The 23,045-nt window shown below is 38.4% G+C and overlaps 1 protein-coding gene across 2 annotated transcripts in view; it reads right to left on the minus strand.

Annotated features, from left to right (window-relative positions):
* LRRC8C (leucine rich repeat containing 8 VRAC subunit C) overlaps positions 1–23,045 on the minus strand; it is a 99,597-nt gene that overhangs the window by 46,396 nt on the left and 30,156 nt on the right. Inside the window, exon 2 of one of the 2 annotated variants that reach the window (XM_070367729.1) lies at positions 7,221–7,490. The exons of the other annotated variant lie outside the window; for it this stretch is intronic. The gene's annotated coding sequence lies outside the window, so the exon portion shown is untranslated. The remainder of the gene's footprint in view (positions 1–7,220; positions 7,491–23,045) is intronic. 2 annotated transcript variants of the gene reach the window in all.

Here is a 23,045-nt window from a genome sequence, read left to right on the forward strand (position 1 = left end):
CCAAATAGAGTAGATTGAAAAGGCAGGGGTCACCTTTTATTTCATATTGCTTGCTCTGGGGCCTAAAAGGCTCAATAGTTTGTTGAGTTAAATTCCTAATGATTCTACAGGGGTTGGTGGCAGGGGGCTGGGGTAGGGGGGAGTGGGGGACTTGCCTTTTCTGTTTCAGTAGAAAGTCTGGTGTGTTTTACAGTTTTCACACACATAGATGGTCTGGAACTTATAAAAAACAGAGCGCCAATCAAGAGTGACAGGGAAGTTAAAGTAACTTGTTATCAAAACTTTGCCACTAAGCTCTTTTTTTGTTGTTTAATAGGGTAAAATTTTAAATTTCCAGCCATGTTAAATACAGTAGGAGCCAAAGCAACACTCCTCAGTGAACAAAGAGATTGATGGTTAAAGTGAGAGACTGAAAGACTAGAGGATTTATAGTATCATTGTTTTTATCATCTTTTTTATTAAACTCATCTTTATAATAATCCACCATTCACAATTTCCCTTTTTAAGATCAGGGAACATGGTAGGGTTGTTAATAGCAGAAAAATATTAAATGCTGAGTAAATCTCTTTTCAAGAAAGTTGTTCTCAAGAAGTCAACTTTTGGTTTGTCTTTTCTGTTGGCTGTGCTCAGTAAGATCCATGATGGAACAAAGAAGTTCAGATCTTCCAGCCTCTGGGGAGGTAGGTGGGAACTATAGGAGAAAATGACCAGAATCTTACTGTCAGACTATTAAAACTACCTGGAAATTGGAATATTTGTTTTTACCCATACAGCCAGTAAACATTTAATGCAAAGTTTTGTGCTTGAAAGAAAAATATCTGTTGGGTTTGGCTCTAAAGTTAACATATTGATTTAATGGCTCCTCTTTTCCAAGTTAGACATTATATGAGTTCCCCCTTCCAATTCTTTTCTCACAGCAAAGCTAAATAAAATCTAACATGATGATATTCAACTTTCCTCGAGTCTCACTTCTGGAAGCTGACAAAGGCCATAAGAAGTTTCTGTATATGAAGCCTCTAGGAGAATATGGTCAAAGTCTACTTGTAGACTCTCTCAGTCAGACCAAGACTGTGCCAAAAATCTAAATGAAAAAAAAAAAATACAGAAAATATAAACCAATTCATTAAAATACACCTGTTTCTGAAGATAATATATTCTTAACCAAAAACAAAATAGAAAACATAATAAAAAATTGAAATCATTCCAAGCATCTTTTCTGACCACAATGCAGTAAGATTAGATCTCAATTACAGGAGAAAAATTATTAAAAATGCCAACATATGGAGGTTGAACAACACGCTGCTGAATAACCATCAAATCACAGAAGAAATAAAAAAATGCATAGAAACGAATGAAAATGAAAACACAACAACCCCAAAACCTATGGGACACTGTAAAAGCAGTGCTAAGGGGAAAGTTCATAGCAATACAGGCATACCTCAAGAAATAAGAAAAAAGTCAAATAAATAACCTAACTCTACACCTAAAGCAACTAGAAAAGGAAGAAATGAAGAATCCCAGGGTTAGTAGAAGGAAAGAAATCTTAGAAATTAGGGCAGAAATAAATGCAAAAGAAACAAAAGAGACCATAGCAAAAATCAACAAAGCCAAAAGCTGGTTCTTTGAAAGGATAAATAAAATTGACAAACCATTAGCCAGACTCATCAAGAAACAAAGGGAGAAAAAGCAAATCAATAAAATTAGAAATGAAAATGGAGAGATCACAACAGACAACACAGAAATACAAAAGATCATAAGAGACGTCTATCAGCAACTATATGCCAATGAAATGGACAACATGGAAGAAATGGACAAATTCTTAGAAAAGTACAACTTTCCAAAACTGAACCAGGAAGAAATAGAAAATCTTAACAGACCCATCACAAGCATGGAAATTGAAACTGTAATCAGAAATCTTCCAGCAAACAAAAGTCCAGGTCCAGATGGCTTCACAGCTGAATTCTACCAAAAATTTAGAGAAGAGCTAACACCTATCCTGCTCAAACTCTTTCAGAAAATTGCAGAGGAAGGGACACTTCCAAACTCATTCTATGAGGCCACCATCACCCTACTACCCAAACCTGACAAAGATGCCACAAAAAAAGAAAACTACAGGCTAATATCACTGATGAACATAGATGCAAAAATCCTTAACAAAATGCTAGCAATCAGAATCCAACAACACATTAAAAAGATCATACACCATGACCAAATGGGCTTTACCCCAGGGAGGCAAGGATTCTTCAATATCTGCAAATCAATCAATGTAATACACCACATTAACAAATTAAAAAATAAAAGCCATATGATTATCTCAATAGATACAGAGAAAGCCTTTGACAAAATTCAACATCCATTTATGATAAAAACTCTCCAGAAAGCAGGAATAGAAGGAACTTACCTCAACATAATAAAAGCTATATATGACAAACCCACAGCAAACATTATCCGCAATGGTGAATAATTGAAAGCATTTCCCCTAAAGTCTGGAACAAGACAAGGGTGCCCACTTTCACCATTACTATTCAACATAGTTTTGGAAGTTTTGGCCACAGCAATCAGAGCAGAAAAAGAAATAAAAGGAATCCAAATTGGAAAAGAGGAAGTAAAACTCTCACTGTTTGCAGATGACATGATCCTCTACATAGAAAATCCTAAAGACTCCACCAGAAAATTACTAGAACTAATCAATGAATATAGTAAAGTTGTAGGATATAAAATCAATACACAGAAATCCCTTGCATTCCTATACACTAATAATGAGAAAATAGAAAGAGAAATTAAGGAAACAATTCCATTCACCATTGCAATGAAAAGAATAAAATACTTGGGAATATATCTACCTAAAGAAATTAAAGACCTATATATAGAAAACTATAAAACACTGGTGAAAGAAATCAAAGAGGACACTAATAGATGGAGAAATATACCATGTTCATGGATCAGAAGAATCAATATAGTGAAAATGAGTATACTACCCAAAGCAATCTGTAGATTCAATGCAATCCCTATCAAGCTACCAATGGTATTTTTCACAGAACTAGAACAAATAATTTCACAATTTGTATGGAAATATAAAAAACCTCAAATAGCCAAAGCAAACTTGAGAAAGAAGAATGGAACTGGAGCAATCAACATGCCTGATTTCAGGCTCTACTACAAAGCCACAGTCATCAAGACAGTATGGTACTGGCATAAAGACAGAAATATAGATCAATGGAACAAAATAGAAAGCCCAGAGATAAATCCACAAACCTATGGATACCTTATCTTTGACAAAGGAGGCAAGAATATACAATGGATTAAAGACAATCTCTTTAACAAGTGGTGCTGGGAAATCTGGTCAACCACTTGTAAAAGAATGAAACTAGAGCACTTTCTAACACCATACACAAAAATAAATTCAAAATGGATTAAAGATCTAAACGTAAGACCAGAAACTGTAAAACTCCTAGAGGAGAACATAGGCAAAACACTCTCTGACATACATCACAGCAGGATCCTCTATGACCCACCTCCCAGAATATTGGAAATAGAAGCAAAAATAAACAAATGGGACCTAATTAAACTTAAAAGCTTCTGCACAACAAAGGAAACTATAAGCAAGGTGAAAAGACAGCCTTCAGAATGGGAGAAAATAATAGCAAATGAAGCAACTGATAAAGAATTAATCTCAAAAATATATAAGCAACTCCTGCAGCTCAGTTCCAATCAAAAAATGACCCAATCAAAAAATGGGCCAAAGTAAACTAAATAGACATTTCTCCGAAGAAGACATAACAGATGGCTAACAAACACATGAAAAGATGCGCAACATCACTCACTATCAGAGAAATGCAAATCAAAACCACAATGAGGTACCATCTCATGCCAGTCAGAATGGCTGTGATCCAAAGTCTACAAGCAATAAATGCTGGTACACACTGAGGAAACCAGAATTGAAAGAGACACGTATACCCCAATATTCATCGCAGCACTGTTTATAATAGCCAGGACATGGAAGCAATCTAGATGTCCATCAGCAGATGAATGGATAAGAAAGCTGTGGTACATATACACAATGGAATATTACTCAGCCATTAAAAAGAATACATTTGAATCAGTTCTAATAAGGTGGATGAAACTGGAGCCTATTATACAGAGTGAAGTAAGCCAGAAAGAAAAACACCAATACAGTATACTAATGCATATATATGGAATTTAGAAAGATGGTAACGATAACCCTGTATGCGAGACAGCAAAAGAGACACAGATGCATAGAACAGTCTTTTGGACTCTGTGGGACAGGGAGAGGGTGGGATGATTTGGGAGAATGGCATTGAAACATGTATAATATCATATATGAAAGAATCGCCAGTCCAAGTTCGATGCACAATACTGGATGCTTGGGGCTGGTGCACCGAGACGACCCAGGGGGATGGTATGGGGAGGGAGGTGGGAGGGGGGTTCAGGATGGGGAACACGTGTATACCCGTGGCAGATTCATGTTGATGTATGGCAAAACCAATACAATATTATAAAATAATTAGCCTCCAATTAAAATAAATTTATATTAAAAATAAAAAAATAAAATAATAAAAATCTGCTGTACAACAACATCAAAAAAATAAAATAAAACTGGGGGAAAAAAAAACAAACTTCTATTTCCCCCCTCCAAAAAAGCGAAGAGTGAAACTAGGTGGTGCTATACATTATTTGATTGCAAAGGCTGAGTGTTGTGTGGGGCTCTTGAGAAGTCACCACAAAGGAGATACCAGCAACTACAGCAGGTCCTTGTGGTGCTAACTCTATAATGGGGATGTTTTGTTAATTTCTCCTCACTTTTCAGACTCCTGTGCCTCCTGCAGAGTGGGTTTCTAGTACTGCTTACTAAGGGAAGCCAACCTTGGTCTCCCTGACTAGGTCAAATCCAGCTCTGCAGGCTCTTACAGCACTGTGGATCTCTCTTGTGGCCCCCGTCACAGGCACCATTTCCCATTCATTTATTTGGTTTCCAAATGAATGTTGGTCTCCATTGTTTTCCCAACACCTAACAGTTTTGGCCCATAACAGGTGCTCAATATATGTTCATCAAACAAATGAATAATTCATTAAAAACAAAGTTCCAAAACAGTTCCCAGTGTGAAATCTCAGATTTATTCATTTAAATACTTTGTCAGCAAAAGGAAAAGAGAGAGAAAAATTTAGAGCCCATCAGCTAACTAGAAATGAGACCCAAAACAGTGCCCATCTTTACAGACGAACTGTCTAGTATTTTAAAATCATTTACTCACAGTCATTATTATTACTAAGAAAGATGGCTTGGGGCCAGATGAGGTCTTCCTGAGAAAACTATCTCAAAGATACTGAGTTCTGTCAAATGTACTTTTAAATGGTTCAGAGACCTAGAAAACAAGATACTAAAGCCAAGTAATACATGAACTTGTATGTTGACAATTAGTTATCTAAAGCATCTAGTTATTTAAAGCGGTTTTGTTCAAACAACCTCATCAATAGGATGAAAAGGTAGATTGAGGATGCTTGAAAGGAACAAAATTGATTCAAGAGTTGTTAAATTGGGAAGTTTTCATTGTTAATCACAAATACTGAAAAGCTATGTAGAAAAGACAATCATTTATTTAAAAATTGCCAGTCCAGGTTCGATGCATGATGCTGGATGCTTGGGGCTGGTGCACTGGGACGGCCCAGAGGGATGGTATGGGGAGGGAGGAGGAGGAGGGTTCGGGATGGGGAACACATGTATACCTGTGGTGGATTCATTTTGATATTTGGCAAAACTAATACAATTATGTAAAGTTTAAAAATAAAATAAAATTGGAAGAATAAAAAGAATAAAAAAAAAAAAAAATAAAAATAGATTTAGAAGGAAACAGTGAGGAAGAAACAAGTAAAAAGTTATTTTTAAAAGTCAAACATTTCCACTTTGTTGTACAGCAGAAACACAATATTGTAAAGCAATCATACTCCAATAATAAACGTTTTTTTAAAAGTAAGCCTAAAAAAAAGAACATCAAACATTTCAAAGCTGAGAGAGTTCTGGAAGTTCTGAAGTAAAATGGGATTTAGGAATGAGTGAATGATATTTTGGGTAGCTTAGGGCCAACGGAAAAGACAAATTTATGGAACAACTGTGGGTATTTGTTTGTTTTTACTCGTCCTGTAATGTTTAATCCTATTTTCAGATGACCCATGTTAAAAACTTAACAGACCAATGTTCTAGGGCCTTAAAAAATGGTTATACAGACATAAATCAAAATTGTTTCCAGAAAAACAAAATAAATGTCTATTCAACAAAGGAACAGAAATTAGTGAGAAGATAAATTGGTTTATTTCTACTCAGTGTTTTTAGATATGAAAGATGTATTTTTGTGGGAAAGAAGTGGGATTTAGGGGGATAAGGTGTCAAAAGCCACAGGATTTTGATTCATCTTTCATCTTTCTTTTCTGGAGGCTGAGAGAGGGATATATTATCATTAGAGATAGCTACTCCAGAGGCACAGAGTTTTTCAAAGATAGATGCAATGCCTTTGAAAAGCTTTATTACATCCCTTGCACCTACCACACACAGTGCCTGGCAGCTATTCACTCTTTCTACAGGTTCCAGAGTAGCTTTTATTTGCAGGGTATTGAGCTCACTAATGTGGATATACCATTGATTAAGACAGACATAACCTTTGTCTGATGGACCATATATGATGGTGGAAAGACATTCAGTGAAAAAAAAAAAAAAGAAAACATGACATACCATCATTTAATCACAACTGTGACAGGTACAATGAAGTGGAAGTTTAAGATCCCCTGGTAGTGAATATATGGAGGTACCTGAGATACTGGGGGTTTAGGAAGTGACACCTGCATGAAATCAGGAAGTAGAGGTAGGAATAGTTACTCTGGTAAAGTTGGAAGGGCAGGGCCAGGAGAACATCCGGGCAGAATGAAAGGTCTACAATGTGATCTCTTTTGTTCCCCCTTGAGACGTTTACTTTGCCCTCCATCACTTATTAGAAAGGTTCTGTTTATTCAAATAAGGTTGAACTTGATATTTTCTATCTCTGGAGACAATGAGGGTAGGGGTAACCTGAGCTGGTTCAGATTCTGTGAGACAGAGGGAGTCCCCAAGTTACATGTTCCTAGACTGAAAAGGGCAAAAAGTCACGAGGACTTCCCAGGAGTCTTTTTCTAAGGTGGCAGATATGAGGACCAGAGGCTGCTCTTCTCACCTGCATCCATCCAAATGTGCACCAGCCTGCAGAGTAGCATCTCATTCAGCATCTCTCTAGAACTCCTCCTGTGGAGCCGACTTCTGAGTCACACAGGAAATTCAGTCTTTAGTCAGAGGAGAGTCTCCTTTAGTCTGTTTTACTTTTTTCTCCTTTCCTCCCTTGGGTAGAACCTTCTTCCTTCCACTTCTTTCTTCCTATTCCCTCCTTTTTCCTCCCTCCCATTCTCTCTTCCAACATTTGTTATCCAAACACATTCTGTGTCAAATACTGGGGATAAAAGAGAAATAAGAAGTGATAGTTGAGTATGTGCTCTCAAGGAGACTCAAAATGTTATCCCTTCATTTTGCTCCTGAGCTCTTTGCATGGATTTAAACCCAAAGGGTTTCTGTGAGCCCAACCTGCATTAGGAAGGAAACATACCAACTAACCATTTAACCTCTGCAGGTAGTTTGCCAAGAGACCTGCCAGCGAAGGACAAAGATATAAAAACAGGCATGAAATTGTCCTGGGATGAAGTACAAATAAAAGTGGAAAAAATAGGTACCTTAAGTTTGACAATCTGAACTGGAATAGATTGAGATAGATTTTTGCCATACAAATTCTTCCAACTTGCTATTCAAAATCCAAGAACCAAATACATTTGGGTAAAAGAGACTATTTATTGAATATTTCTATCCATTAGTTATTTTTGTAATAGAGATATAATTGACATATAACACTGTCTTACTTTTAGCTGTATAACATAATGATTTGGTATACTGATATTATATATTGTGAAATAATTACCAGAGCAAGTTTAGTTAATATCCATCACCACACAATTACAAATTTTTTTTTTCTTGTGATGAGAACTTTTAAGATCCACTCTCTTCACAATTTTCAAATATACAATACAGTCTTGTTAACTATAGTCACCATGTTGTCTGTTACGTCCCCAGAATTCATTTATCTTATAACTGGGTACTTTTCAAACCACTTTCACCCATTTCAGCCACCACCCTTTACCCTCTGCCTCTGGTAACCACCAGCCTGTTCTCTGTATCTGTGATTTCATAGATCAGCTTTTTTTTTTAAAGATTCTACATTTAGGCGAGATCACACAGTGTTTCTTTTCCTCTGGCTCACTTTTTTCACTTAGCACAATGCTTTCAAGGTCCATTCATACTGTTGAAAATGGCAGGATTTCTTTTTTATGATTGTATTTCATTGTATATATTTATAGCTACTACATTTACTTTATTCATTCATCCATCAAAGGACACTTATGTTGTTTCTCTTTTGGTTGTTGCAAATACTGCTGCAATGAACACGGGGGTACAGATATCTTTTCCAGCCAGTGTTTCCATTTTCTTCAGATAAAGACCCAGAGGTGGATCATATGGCCATTTTTAACTTTTTGAGGAACTTCCATACTGTTTTGTATAGTAGTCTTGCCAGGGAAATCCCATGGACAGAGGAGCCTGGCAGGCCACAATCCATAGGGTCACAAAGAATCAGACACTACTGAAGCAATTTAGCATGCAAGCGCATACCAATTTACGTTCCTACCAACAGTGCACAAGGATTTCCCTTTTTCCATATTCTAACCAATACTTGTTATTTCTCATCCTTTTGACAATAGGCCTTCTTTTTAAAAATATAACTTATTTGTTTTTGGCTGTGCTGGGTCTTCATTGCTGCACGGGCTTTTCTTCAGCTGAAGCGAATGGGAGGTACTCTCCAGTTGTGGTGAACAGGCTTCTCATTGTGGTGGCTTCTCTTGTTATGGAGCATGGGCTCTAGGGCATGAAGGCTTCAGTGGTTGTGGGATGTGAGCTCAGTAGTGGCGGCTTCCGGGCTCTAGAGTACAGGCTCAGTAGCTGTGGCACACAGGTTTAGTTGCTCTGCAGCATGTGAGATCTTCCCAGATCAGGGATTGAACCCATGTCTCCTGCATTGGCAGGCAGATTCTTTACCACTTAGCCATGAGGGAAGTTTGATAATTGGCATTCTAATTGGAGTGAAGTGAGATTTCATTGTGGTTTTGATTTGCATTTCCCTGCTGATAAGTGATGCTGAGAACATTTTTCATGTGCTTGTTGGCAATTTGTATGTCGTCTTTGGAAAAATATCTATTCAGATCCTCTGCCTATTTTTAAAAATTGGATTGTTTGAATTTTTCTATTGAGTTGTATGAGTTCTTTATATTTTTTGGATATTAATCACTTATATATGATTTTCAAGCAATTTCTCCCATACCATATGTTGCCTGTTCATTTCTTGATGGCTTCCTTTGCTCTACAAAAGCTTTTTAGTTTGATGTAATCCCACTTGTTTATTTCTGCTTTGGTTGCCTTTGCTTTGGGTGTCAAAAGCTCACTGCTAAAACTGATGTCAATGATCTTATCCCCTGTATTTTCTCCTAGGAGTTTTATGCTTTCAGGTCTTTCTTATATTCAGGTCTTTAACTCATTTTGAATTGATTTTTGTGTAAGGTATACCATAGTGTTCCAGTTTCATTCTTTTGCATGTGGTTGTCCAGTTTTCCCAACACCATTGATTAAAGAGACAATCCTTTCCCCATTGTATATTCATCTTTTTTCTTAAACTGCTATTTTTTTCTGGTGAGAAAGTTCATAGGCTTTTTCTAATCCCCACTGGGATTTGTAATCCCCCCAATACTTAATCACTACACCGCAGTACGTCTGCTATTATGATTATAGAGAAGCAGAAAATGTGTGTGTAAAGAAGTAGCTGCAGGAATTAAACAAAAAAAAATAGTAAGAACATGAATGAGTCAGCATGAGGGTATAAAAACTTTAAAAGGTATCAACTTCAAAGAGAAAATGAAATTATTTGGGTTGCCCTAGTAACACCAAGATAAAATGTGGAAGTGAAAATACAGGATTTAACATTAGGAAAACCTTCTTTGGCACTGAGATCTCTCACATCATGGAATGAGCTTTACCATGGCAACAGGCGAAAAACATGTAAACAGATTAAAGAAAGAAAATATCCAAGGGAGTGGAAGCACAGTAATAAAGACTAAGCTGATCTAATAAATAATCTGTACCTTTCTTTTAACTCACAGAATCAAATAGGGGAAAGCAAAGTGTCTGCAGGGATCAAATGAGACTTTTCTCAGTGACATGTGATCTTAAATGATTTTAAAAGTTCAGTTTAATGCATTACTTTCACCCACTTATTTTCTCCCCAAATGGTACAGAATCTCTCACCCAGTCTAGAGCTCTGGTTTTATTATAGGAAAAGGCAAAAGAAAGAAAAACAGAAAGAATAGGTTACATTTTCCATGTCAAATCTCCACTTTTAGGGAAAAGTTATGTCCCTGATGATTAAAGCAAGAAGAGACATTCATATTAATGCAATTCTTGAGCATGAAAGGATTACTCTAGTGTTCATGGCATAGCACTGAGGTCAAAGTACCTGGGTCTGAATCCTGGCTCTGCCACTGGGGAGTTGGGTGACCATGAACAAGTTACTCAATCCTTCTGCTTCCTTAAAATAGGGAAAAGGATGGTATCTTCCTTCACAGAGTTTCTGGGAAGTATATAAAAGGTAATTCTGGCAAACACTAATTGTTATTCTAGGTAGGAAATTAGCACTCAGATATGACAACTGCTAATATTACCAATAGAGCTAACAATCCAATTTGGTAAATGTGATAGGGAATTTACTATGAAGAATAAGAATTGCTTGGCATTTATGGCCTTCAGCTCTAACTTGAGGTATCACACTCAAACAAATCTTTATAAAACAAAAAAACAAACTGAGAGCTCACCTTTTTTAAAGGGGAGAGGAAAGGTGTAACAATGAACATTTAATATTATTATGCCTACTACACAGCAGGTATTAATCAAGTTTTATCTGCTGAGCTTCCACATTAAACCCATGAGGTAAGGTATTATCTTAGCTCTTCAGAAGAATAAATGTGCAAGAGCGATGAAATGATTTCTCCAAGGTTACAAAGCCTGTGAGGGCAAAGCAAAACTTCCCACTCTGCTCTGTCAGATTCCAATGTTCAGACTCATTCCACTTCGCGAAAGAAGTTTTTTAAGTCTCTAACAACCTCCTTAATGGGAAATTCAGCCTTGTCATCCATTGACAAAAACTCCTATTTGGGGAGTTAGCTATTATCTGAGGACTAAATCCAGGGCAGTCAGATTTGTGACTAGCATCCAGTTGTCTAAGATCTGGCACTGTGAGAGACATACGGTCTGAGGAAAGATCTTTTTAAATTTTATAAAGGACTCAGTTTCTCTTAAGGGAGTAACTAGTATGGCACTGACACTTCTGTTGTAAATAGCTAGCAAAACCGAATTTTATCAGAACCACAGAAGGACTTCTATGTGATACTTTTGGTTACACCTATTTTTCATTTAATGGTAAACCCTTGGGTGGAGAACCTGCTGCTCTGCCCAGTCGCTTCAGTCATGTCTGATTCTTTGCGACTCCACGGACTGTAGCCTGCCAGGCTCCTCTGTATGAGGGATTCTTCAGGCAAGAATACTGAAGTGGGTTGCCAATGCCCTTATCCAGGGGATCTTCTTGACCCAGGGATCAAACCCACGTCTTCTGCATTGGCAGGCAGATTCTTTACCACTGAGCCACGGGGGAAGCCCTGGGTGGAGAATGAAATTCGCCCAATTTCACACCATTCCAGTCTCGTTTAGGGATTCTACATGTGACTTTCAGGAACTCAGTGCAGCAAAACAGCAAAAACCTTCTGTACTGAGAATCTGAATACTGGGAAACACATTCCAAATTAAAACAGAAGGACAGTGAATACTTACTTCCTTCTCATTGTTCTTATTCAAGTTAATTTGGTTGAGACACTGTTAACTGTCTCTTGCCCCTAGAAAAGCACCAGAACCTCCTTTTCTTGATGCTTCAGCAAAGTGTTTTGCTTTACTGCAGATATGCCCACAAAGAGGATTTGTTTTTTTTAAAAACATGGTTCAAGTGTTCATTGTCTTTTTTAAAATTATGATTCTGAATTTCTTGCTTCCCCATTTAGGTCACACGGGGGACAGAAAATGCTTCAGGTGCCATTTATGTAAAAAATTCCCATGGGTACTTAAAGTCTTATCCCAACATGTGGAGTTACAGCCTGAGTTCTGCCAACTAATTCTTAATGCTAAGACATATCCAAACAGGTGGACCACTCTGAGATTGTGGCTCTTTTAGGAGAATCTGACTTATGATGTGATTTTATGTCAACCTGAGTTCTAGGGCATATGATCCCTTAGCTTCATTTTCTTCATATCATCAAATACCACCTGCAGATACTTCTATTACTGTTCTGCTTTCTAGTAATATTTAACCTCAATTTTTTCATCCCAATTCCCAAGTTTCCTTCTTTTCTAGTTTTCCCCAATATGAGTAACTCATGATGTATATGATGGATCAGATGTGGGGTGTGAGACAGAAGAAGATAACACCAAGATTTTTAACTTGAGACACAGAACGGACAGAGATGACAGTTTCTGAAGGAAACAACAGAAAGAGGTGGTTTGGGGGAGGGCATGAGTAATTTAATTAGAGACATACTATATATGAGACAGGGCTTCCCTGGTGGCTCAGACAGTGAAGAATCTGCCTGCAATGCAGGAGATCTGGGTTTGATTCCCGGGTTGGGAAGATCCTCTGAAGGAAAGAATGGTAACCCACTCCAGTATTCTTGAGAAATTCTAGAGAATTTCATGGACAGAGGACCCTGGCGGGCTACAGTCCATGGGGTTGCAAAGAGTCAGACAAGACTTAGTGATAAACAACAACAAATATGATACTGGAGAAGAGTAGAGAAATAACTCCAGAAAGAATGAAGGGATAGAGCCAAAGCAAAAACAATGCCCAGTTATGGATGTGACTGGTGATAGAAGTAACGTCTGATGCTGCAAAGAGCAATATTGCATAGAAATCTGGAATGTTAGATCCATGAATCAAGGTAAATCAGAAGTGGTCAAAAAGGAGATGGCAAGAGTGAACAATGACATTTTAGGAATCAGTGAACTAAAATGGACCAGAATGGGCAAATTTAATTCAGATGACCATTATATCTACTACTGTGGGCAAGCATCTCTTAAAAGAAATGGAGTAGCCCTCATAGTCAACAAAAGAGTTTGAAATGCAGTACTTGGGTGCAGTCTTAAAAATGACAGAATGATCTCTGTTCGTTTCCAAGGCAAAGCATTTAATATCACAGTAACCCAAGTCTATGCCCCAACCACTAACGCTGAAGAAGCTGAAGTTGAATGGTTCTGTGATGACCTACAAGACCTTCCAGAACTAACACCAAAAAAGATGTCCTTTTCATCACAGGGGACTGGAATGCAAAAGTAGGAAGTCAAGAAATACCTGGAGTAACAGGCAAGTTTGGCCTTGGAGTACAAAAGGAAGCAGAGCAAAGGCTAACAGAGTTTTGCCAAGAGAATGCACTGGTCACAGCAAACACCCTCTTCGAACAAACAAAAGACAACTCTACACATGGACATCACCAGATAGTCAATAGTGAAATCAGATTGATTATATTCTTTGCAGCTGAAGATGGAGAAGCTCTATACAGTCAGCAAAAACAAGACCAGGAGCTGACTGTGGTTCAGATCATGAACTCCTTATTGACAAATTCAGACTTAAATTGAAGACATTAGGGAAAACCACTAGGCCATTCAGGTATGACTTAAATCAAATCTCTTATGATGATACAGTGGAAGTGACAAATAGATTGAAGGGGTTAGATCTGATAGAGTGACTGAAGAACTATGGACTGAGGCTCATAACATTGTGCTGATCAAGACCATCCCCAAGAAAAAGAAATGCAAAAAGGCAAAATGGTTGTCTGACGAGACCTTACAAATGCTGAGAAAAGAAAATAAGCTAAAGGCAAAGGAGAAAAGGAAAGATATACCCACCTGAATGCAGACTTTCAGAGAATAGCAAGGAGAGATAAGAAAGCCTTCTTAAGTGATCAATACAAAGAAACAGAGGAAAACAATAGAATGGGAAAGACTAGAGATCTCTTCAAGAAAATTAGAGATACCAAGGGAATATTTCATGCAAAGATGGGCACAATAAAGGACAGAAACGGTTTGTACCTAACCGAAGCAGAAGATAAGAGGTGGCAAGAATACACAGAAGAACTATACAAGAAAGATCTTCATGACCCAGATAACCACAATGGTGTGATCACTCATCTAGAGCCAGACATCCTGGAATGTGAAGTCAAGTGGGCCTTAGGAAGCATCACTACAAACAAAGCTAGTGGAGGTGATGGAATTTCCAGCTGAGCAATTTCAAATCCTAAATGATGCTGCTGTGAAAGTGCTGCCCTCAAAATGCCAGCAAATTTGGAAAACTCAGCAGTGGTCACAGGACTAGAAAAAGTCAATTTTTATTCCAATCCCAAAGAATGTTCAAACTACAGCACAATTGTACTCATCTCACATGCTAGCAAAGTAATGCTCAGAATTCTCCAAGTGAGGTTTCAACAGTACATGAACTGAGAACTTACAGATGTTCAAGCTGGATTTAGAAAAGTCAGAGGAACCAGAGATCAAGTTTCTAACATCCGTTGGATCATAGAAAAAGCAAACATCTACCTCTGCTTTATTGACTATGCCATAGCCTTTGACTGTGTGGATCACAACAAACTGTGGAAAATTCTGAAAGAGATGGGAATACCAGAACATCTGACCTGCCTCCTAAGAAATCTGTATGTAGGTCAAGAAGCAACAGTTAGAACCGGACATGGAACAGCAGGCTGGTTCCAAATTGGGAAAGGAGTATGTCAAGGCTGTATAATGTCACCCTATTTATTTAACTTATATGCAGAGTACATCATGTGAAATGCTGGGCTGGATAAAGAACAAGCTGGAATCAAGACTGCCAGGAGAAATATCAATAACCTCAGATATGCAGATGACACCATCCTTATGGCAGAAAGTGAAGAAGAACTAAAGATCCTCTTGATGAAAGTGAAAGAGGACAGTGAAAAAGCTGGCTTAAAACTCAACATTCAAAAAACTAAGATCATGGCATCCGGTCCATAACTTCACGGCAAATGGATGGGGTAACAATGGAAACAGTGACAGACTATTTTCTTGTGCTCTAAAATCAGATGGTGACTGCAGCCATGAAGTTAAAAGACGTTCGCTCTTTGGAAGTAAAGCTATGACAAACTTAGACAGCATATTAAAAAGCAGAGACATTACTTTGCCAACAAAGGTCTGACTAGTCAAAGCTATGGTTTTTCCAGTAGTCATGTATGGATGTGAGAGTTGGACCATAAAGAAAGCTGAGCGCCAAAGAACTAATGCTTTTGAACTGTGGTGTTGAAGAAGACTCTTGAGAGTCCCTTGGACTGCAAGGAGATCAAACCAGTCAATCCTAAAAGATATCAGTCCTGAATATTCATTGGAAAGACTGATGCTGAAGCTGAAGCTCCACTACTTGGGACACCTGATGGGAAGAACTGACTCACTGGAAAAGATCCTGATGCTGGGAGGGATTGCGGGCAGGAGGAGAAGGGGACGACAGAGGATGAGATGGTTGGATGGCATCACCGACTCAATGGACATGAGTTTGAGCAAGCTCTGGGAGTTGGTGATGGACAGGGAAGCCTGGTGTGCTACAGTGCATGGGGTTGCAAAGAGTCGGACACGATTGAGCAAATAAACTGAACTGAACTGATTAAGACATTTAAGGGGAGGGACGCCAGAAAGTCTGATATACTAGGCTAGATTTAGGAAAGATCTGGCCAGGAATATAAATTAGGGGCTCATCAAGGTACAGGAAGGGATTAAAGCCATGGGACAGGATGAAGTCACTAGGAAGTACAAGATAACTACCTAAGGACTTCCTGTAGCAAAGAGCGTTTTCCTACCAGATGTGAGATTGAATCACTCTCTTCCTTTAGGTTACTGTGAAAATGTCATATCATCATTATTATGATAATGTAACACTGTCTCTGGTGACCTTCTTTAAAATATTACTATTAACTTGCCACCATCAGTGGCACACTATCCCAGCAGTCCATTTTTCATTCTCCTAAGTGACTTTTATCAACAGTATTATCTTTATCAGATGTACTACATACGGGCTTATCTATTTGTGTTTTGTCTTTCTCCTGCATTATAAGGTACATTTCCTAAGAAACAGGGACTTCATTTTGTTCACTTGTACCTCCCAGTGTGCAGAACAGTGCCTGGCACATAAAAAGGACTCAATAAATGGTTGCTGTCATAATGTCATAAATGAATGAATAATGAATATGAGTATACACATGTTTTGGAATTCTCTCAGTTGTTAAAAATGAACAGGTATACCTGTTTTATTGTACTTCACGAATACAGTGATTTTTACAAATTGAAAATCTGTGGGCTCCCAGCATTGTCAGATGATAGTTAACATTTTTTAGCAATACAATATTTTTAAATTAAGGTATGTACATTGTTTTTTAGACATAATACTATTGCTCACTTTATAGACTACTGTAGGGTATAAGCATAAATTTTATATGTACTGGGATACCAAAAAATTGGTGTAACTCATTTTTATCATGATATTTGCTTTATTGTGGTAGTCTGGAATCAAACCCAGAACATCTCCAAGGTATGCCAGTATAACAGAAATATTTACATGAATACCAGAATTTAGAGTTAGGCTTACCTAGTTTTGAAGAAGAGAATCACCAGATTTTTTTTTTTTTTTTTTTTTTTTGCAACACTCTACATTTTTCTCATGATTCCTACACTCTACTTTGGGGCAGAGAAGCAAGGAAGGCATAAAAGGCCCCCTGGGAGATTTACATGGAGGTTGAAAAGAAAAATTTTCTCTGCTTTGTTCAGGAAGTTGGAAGAGGGAAGACAGGGGAGGAGTGGGAAAAGAGGTGTTTTCGACCTGATTTATTTTGAACCTTGGGCTCTTATGTAATAATGGTAGCGGTATCACGTTCTTCACTCCCATTGCCTGTCTAAATCACCTTCCAGGGACCTACCACTGAATAAGGTAAAGACTGAAAGAAGGGAAGGACAGGTACTTACTAAACAATAGCAGGCAAGAGTGATCATTGATAGTTTAGGTTAGAATTCTCAATGGCAAATGCCTAGCAATGCACAAGAGCAGGAAAATGGGAAAGTCAGGACTATGGGAAGCCATGGTGCATCTACCATCATTCTGTAAAAAAAATCAGGGCACTGAATTGGTGGTAACAAGAGCCTGCAAGTCAACCTTTTGTTATAACTAGCATTACTTGGTCTCTAACTGGAGTTTGAGTTCCAACTTTCAAGAGAAATGTGAAAATATATTAGACACTTAAGAGAAACAAACTCTACCTTCAAAAATACATCCAGATTTTGATATTTCTGACTCAGCTCTGTTGCTATTACCCTGGTCCAAGCCATCATCTCTCAGCTAGATTATTGCAATATCCTCACAACTGGTCTCCCTGTTTCTATCACTGACTCACATAGATTTGTCTCAACTGAGCAGCCAAAATGGTCCTATTGGGTCTCTCCTGTGCTCAAAACCCTCTAATAATTCCATCTCACTCAGAAAAAGTAAAAATGTTCACAGAAGTCTTTATAGGCCCTATGTAATCTGCCTTCTCCCCACCCTCAGCACCAGTGTCATAGCCTTCTTCGCTCTGGCTTGCTCTAGACACACTGGCATTTCCTGCAGTTTCTTCAACATCCTAGGTTCACTCCTGCCTCAGAGCCCTCGTATTTCCAATATCCTACCCTCTGCCTGGAACTCTCCTCTTCCTGATACCTGCAGGGTTCAATCCCTTGTCTTCTTCAGGCCCTGCTGAAACTCATGCAGATGCCAACCACTTTTCACCATTTCTGTCACTACCACTCCAGTATGAGCCTTCACCAGCTCTTGCATGGATAATACTGCAAAGCTGATTTAATATATTACGAGCCCACCCCAGGCCCAGCAGTCCCTTTCTTCCTGTGCTGCCTTATTTTTCTCCATAGCATTTAGTACCTTTGAACATACCACATATTTTACTTACTTACGTATTTCTCTTGTCTCCTCCCCCTTGACCATAAGTCCTATGAAGGCAGAAATTTTTGTCAGATTTGGACACCACTTTGTCCCTAATGTCCAGGAGAGTATCTGGCCCATATTTGTCATTCAACAGATACTTTTTGATTGAAGGAATAAACCAGTAGAAACAGAACTTACACAGACATGTTATTAATATCAAAATCAAGATAGCAAAGGAATATGTAAATCTAACAGATGATGTAAGAACCTAAAAGTTTATGGATTGACTATGGCCAAATACAAAGTACTTCAATTTTGATGTAAAAGCAGGTCTCAAACTGCTGCATAACAGATTTAGGGTAAACAGGGAGAGCCCGCTGTTAAATGATTCAATAGAAGGTTCTAGAACAGAACCTGTGGGTTGGTCATGCCATGGAGACATGAAAAATAGGTGAGACTCACACTCAAAACCCGGAGGCGGAGTGCTAGCTGAGAAAGCCCCCAGCTGCTCTGCTCAGAGCCTAAGATGGGTATTTCCCCAGGAGCCAAAATCACTTATTGAAACAGCAGAGAACGCCATGTGTTCCCAAAGGAAGTCACACAGACTGATGTTAAATCAGAATGATCCATAGGAAAACCTGTTGACAACATCTGGGCTGAACCAGGATCCTGAAATAGAAAATCTTGGAGGAAATGAAACCCAGGGTACATAGAGTAGAGGCTCCCAATGTGTGGAATCAGCTGGAAAGCTTTAAAAATACTAATGTTTCAGGTCCAGTTAGATCAGAAAATCACTCCAGGCAAGAAGTTGCTTCTTAAACGTGCCCAGATGATGCCAACATGCAATTGAGGTTGAGATCTAGTTCCTAGAAACCTACTTCCTCTTTTCTGATAAAAAGTAAACCTATTAACCAGGGAAGGTCTTAAGAAAACGAGAGCTTCAGCTTGGCCTACCAAAGCAGAATTTGCTTACTTTAAAATGATTTCAGTACTCTATGGACTCACATTTTCATTTCGTGTCTATAGTTAATAGGTACCTTACCTCTCCTGGATTAGCACATCAGGACTGACAGGCTCCACCAGGTGGCCCACCCTCCTGCAGAAAGAGCATGTGGCTAGGATAACATTTGATAGGATCATGACCGTAAACTGCAGTGTTCAATTCTGAAGCCTGTGGCTGCATGTTTTCATATGTAGGCCAAGATCAAATCTCTCCTACCTGGTCTGTTCACTCCTGCACTCCCCTTGGTTATTTATATATGCATCTATTTCCTCACTCACACTGTTAAATTCTATAAGGGCAGATACTACCTTACTCATTTTGGCACTCCCAGCCTCTGACCTCGTCCTCTGAGCATAATGACAAGGAGCTCCACAGGCATGGTAATGATTTAACCCTCCAGAACATTTTCTGAATGAGGATGATGCTTTGAACATTAGAACTGTAGTTCTGATGGGGTCCATTTAACTTTATAGGTTTTTTATTTGAGAATAACAGTGAGTGTGAATCTTAACAGCAAAGATCCTTTATAAATAAAAAAAATTGCATCTCCATCACAGTATGAGCTAAGGTTTTAGACATGTACATGTATCATATCATTTAATCTCAAAACAACCTAGGTTGTGGGTACCCTTACAGAAGAAATGGAGACTTTAATAGGTCAAATGTCCCCAGGGTTACATAGCAGTAAGTAGAGGAGCCTGAATACAACCCAGGTGATCTGTTTTTAGAGCCAATTATTCTAAGTAAGTCACTAAACCTAACATTTCATGGATAACAGAATTGAAAATTGAATTTCTTCTTGATTTAATTCAGGAATTAGCAGGCAAGGGTGTTTTCCCTTACTCTACAGAAGAGTTTCTGAAAAACCAGAAAGGTGACTACTTAAAATGTCCTCTTCAAAGCAATTTATAGATTTAATGCAATCCCTATCAAGCTACCAATGGCATTTTTCAGAGAACCAGAACAAATAATTTCACAATTTGTATGGAAAATAAAAAACCTCAATTAGCCAAAGCAATCTTGAGAAGAAAGAAGAATGGAACTGGAGGAATCAGCCTGCCTGACTTCAGGCTCTACTACAAAGCCACAGTCATCAAGACAGTATGGTACTGGCACAAAGACAGAAATATAGATCAATGGAACAAAATAGAAAGCTCAGAGATAAATCCACAGACCTGTGGACACCTTATGTTTGACAAAGGAGGCAAGAATATACAATGGAGAAAAGACAATCTCTTTAACAAGTGGTGCCGGGAAAACTGGTCAACCACTTGTAAAAGAATGAAACTAGAACACTTTCTAACACCATACACAAAAATAAACTCAAAACGGATTAAAGATCTAAACGTAAGACCAGAAACTATAAAATTCCTAGAAGATACATTGGCAAAACACTCTCCGACATAAATTGCAACAGATTCCTCTATGACCCATATCCCAGAGTAATGGAAATAAAAGCAAAAATAAACAAATTGGACCTAATTAAAATTAAAAGCTTTTGCACAACAAAGGAAACTATAAGCAAGGTGAAAAGACAGCCTTCAGAATGGGAGAAAATAATAGCAAATGAAGCAACTGACAAAGAATTAATCTCAAAAATATACAAGCAGCTCCTGCAGCTCAATTCCAGAAAAATAAACGACCCAATCAAACAATGGACCAAAGAACTAAACAGACATTTCTCCAAAGAAGACATACAGATGGCTAACAAACACATGAAAAGATGCTCAACATCACTCATTATCAGAGAAATGCAAATCAAAACCACTATGAGGTGTGATCTCTCACCAGTCAGAATGGCTGCTATCTTAATGTCTACAAACAATAAATGCTGGAGAGGTTGTGAAGAAAAGGAACCCTCTTACACTGCTGGTGGGAATGCAAACTAGTACAGCCACTATGGAAAACAGTGTGGAGATGCCTTAAAAACCTGGAAACAGAACTGCCATACGACCCAGCAATCCCACTGCTGGGCATACACACTGGAAAAACCAGAATTGAAAGAGACAGTGTGCCCCAATGTTCATCGCAGCACTGTTTACAATAGCTAGGACATGGAAGCAACCTAGATGTCCATCAGCAGATGAATGGATAAGAAAGCTGTGGTACATATACACAATGTAAGAAAGTAGGAAACCACTAGACCATTCAGGTATGACCTAAATCAAATCCCTTATGATTATACAGTGGAAGTGAGAAATAGATTTAGGGCCTAGATCTGATAGATAAGAGTGCCTGATGAACTATGGAATGAGGTTCGTGACATTGTACAGGAGACAAGGATCAAGACCATTCCCATAGAAAAGAAATGCAAAAAAGCAAAATGGCTGTCTGGGGAGGCCTTACAAATAGCTGTGAAAAGAAGAGAAAGCAAAAGCAAAGGAGAAAAAAGGAAAGATATAACAAGAAAATCAGATACCAAAGGAACATTTCATGCAAAGATGAGCTCGATAAAGGACAGAAATGGTATGGACCTAACAGAAGCAGAAGATATTAAGAAGAGATGGCAAGAATACACAGAAGAACTGTACAAAAGATCTTCATGTGACAGACTATTTTCTTGTGCTCTAAAATCAGATGGTGACTGCAGCCATGAAGTTAAAGACGTTCGCTCTTTGGAAGTAAAGCTATGACAAACTTAGACAGCATATTAAAAAGCAGAGACATTACTTTGCCAACAAAGGTCTGACTAGTCAAAGCTATGGTTTTTCCAGTAGTCATGTATGGATGTGAGAGTTGGACCATAAAGAAAGCTGAGCGCCAAAGAACTAATGCTTTTGAACTGTGGTGTTGAAGAAGACTCTTGAGAGTCCCTTGGACTGCAAGGAGATCAAACCAGTCAATCCTAAAAGATATCAGTCCTGAATATTCATTGGAAAGACTGATGCTGAAGCTGAAGCTCCACTACTTGGGACACCTGATGGGAAGAACTGACTCACTGGAAAAGATCCTGATGCTGGGAGGATTGCGGGCAGGAGGAGAAGGGGCGACAGAGGATGAGATGGTTGGATGGCATCACCGACTCAATGGACATGAGTTTGAGCAAGCTCTGGGAGTTGGTGATGGACAGGGAAGCCTGGTGTGCTACAGTGCATGGGGTTGCAAAGAGTCGGACACGATTGAGCAAATAAACTGAACTGAACTGATTAAGACATTTAAGGGGAGGGACGCCAGAAAGTCTGATATACTAGGCTAGATTTAGGAAAGATCTGGCCAGGAATATAAATTAGGGGCTCATCAAGGTACAGGAAGGGATTAAAGCCATGGGACAGGATGAAGTCACTAGGAAGTACAAGATAACTACCTAAGGACTTCCTGTAGCAAAGAGCGTTTTCCTACCAGATGTGAGATTGAATCACTCTCTTCCTTTAGGTTACTGTGAAAATGTCATATCATCATTATTATGATAATGTAACACTGTCTCTGGTGACCTTCTTTAAAATATTACTATTAACTTGCCACCATCAGTGGCACACTATCCCAGCAGTCCATTTTTTCATTCTCCTAAGTGACTTTTATCAACAGTATTATCTTTATCAGATGTACTACATACGGGCTTATCTATTTGTGTTTTGTCTTTCTCCTGCATTATAAGGTACATTTCCTAAGAAACAGGGACTTCATTTTGTTCACTTGTACCTCCCAGTGTGCAGAACAGTGCCTGGCACATAAAAAGGACTCAATAAATGGTTGCTGTCATAATGTCATAAATGAATGAATAATGAATATGAGTATACACATGTTTTGGAATTCTCTCAGTTGTTAAAAATGAACAGGTATACCTGTTTTATTGTACTTCACGAATACAGTGATTTTTACAAATTGAAAATCTG

Source organism: Bos mutus, chromosome 3 (genome assembly GCF_027580195.1).
Source record: "Bos mutus isolate GX-2022 chromosome 3, NWIPB_WYAK_1.1, whole genome shotgun sequence".
NCBI classification, from domain to species: Eukaryota; Metazoa; Chordata; class Mammalia; order Artiodactyla; family Bovidae; genus Bos; species Bos mutus.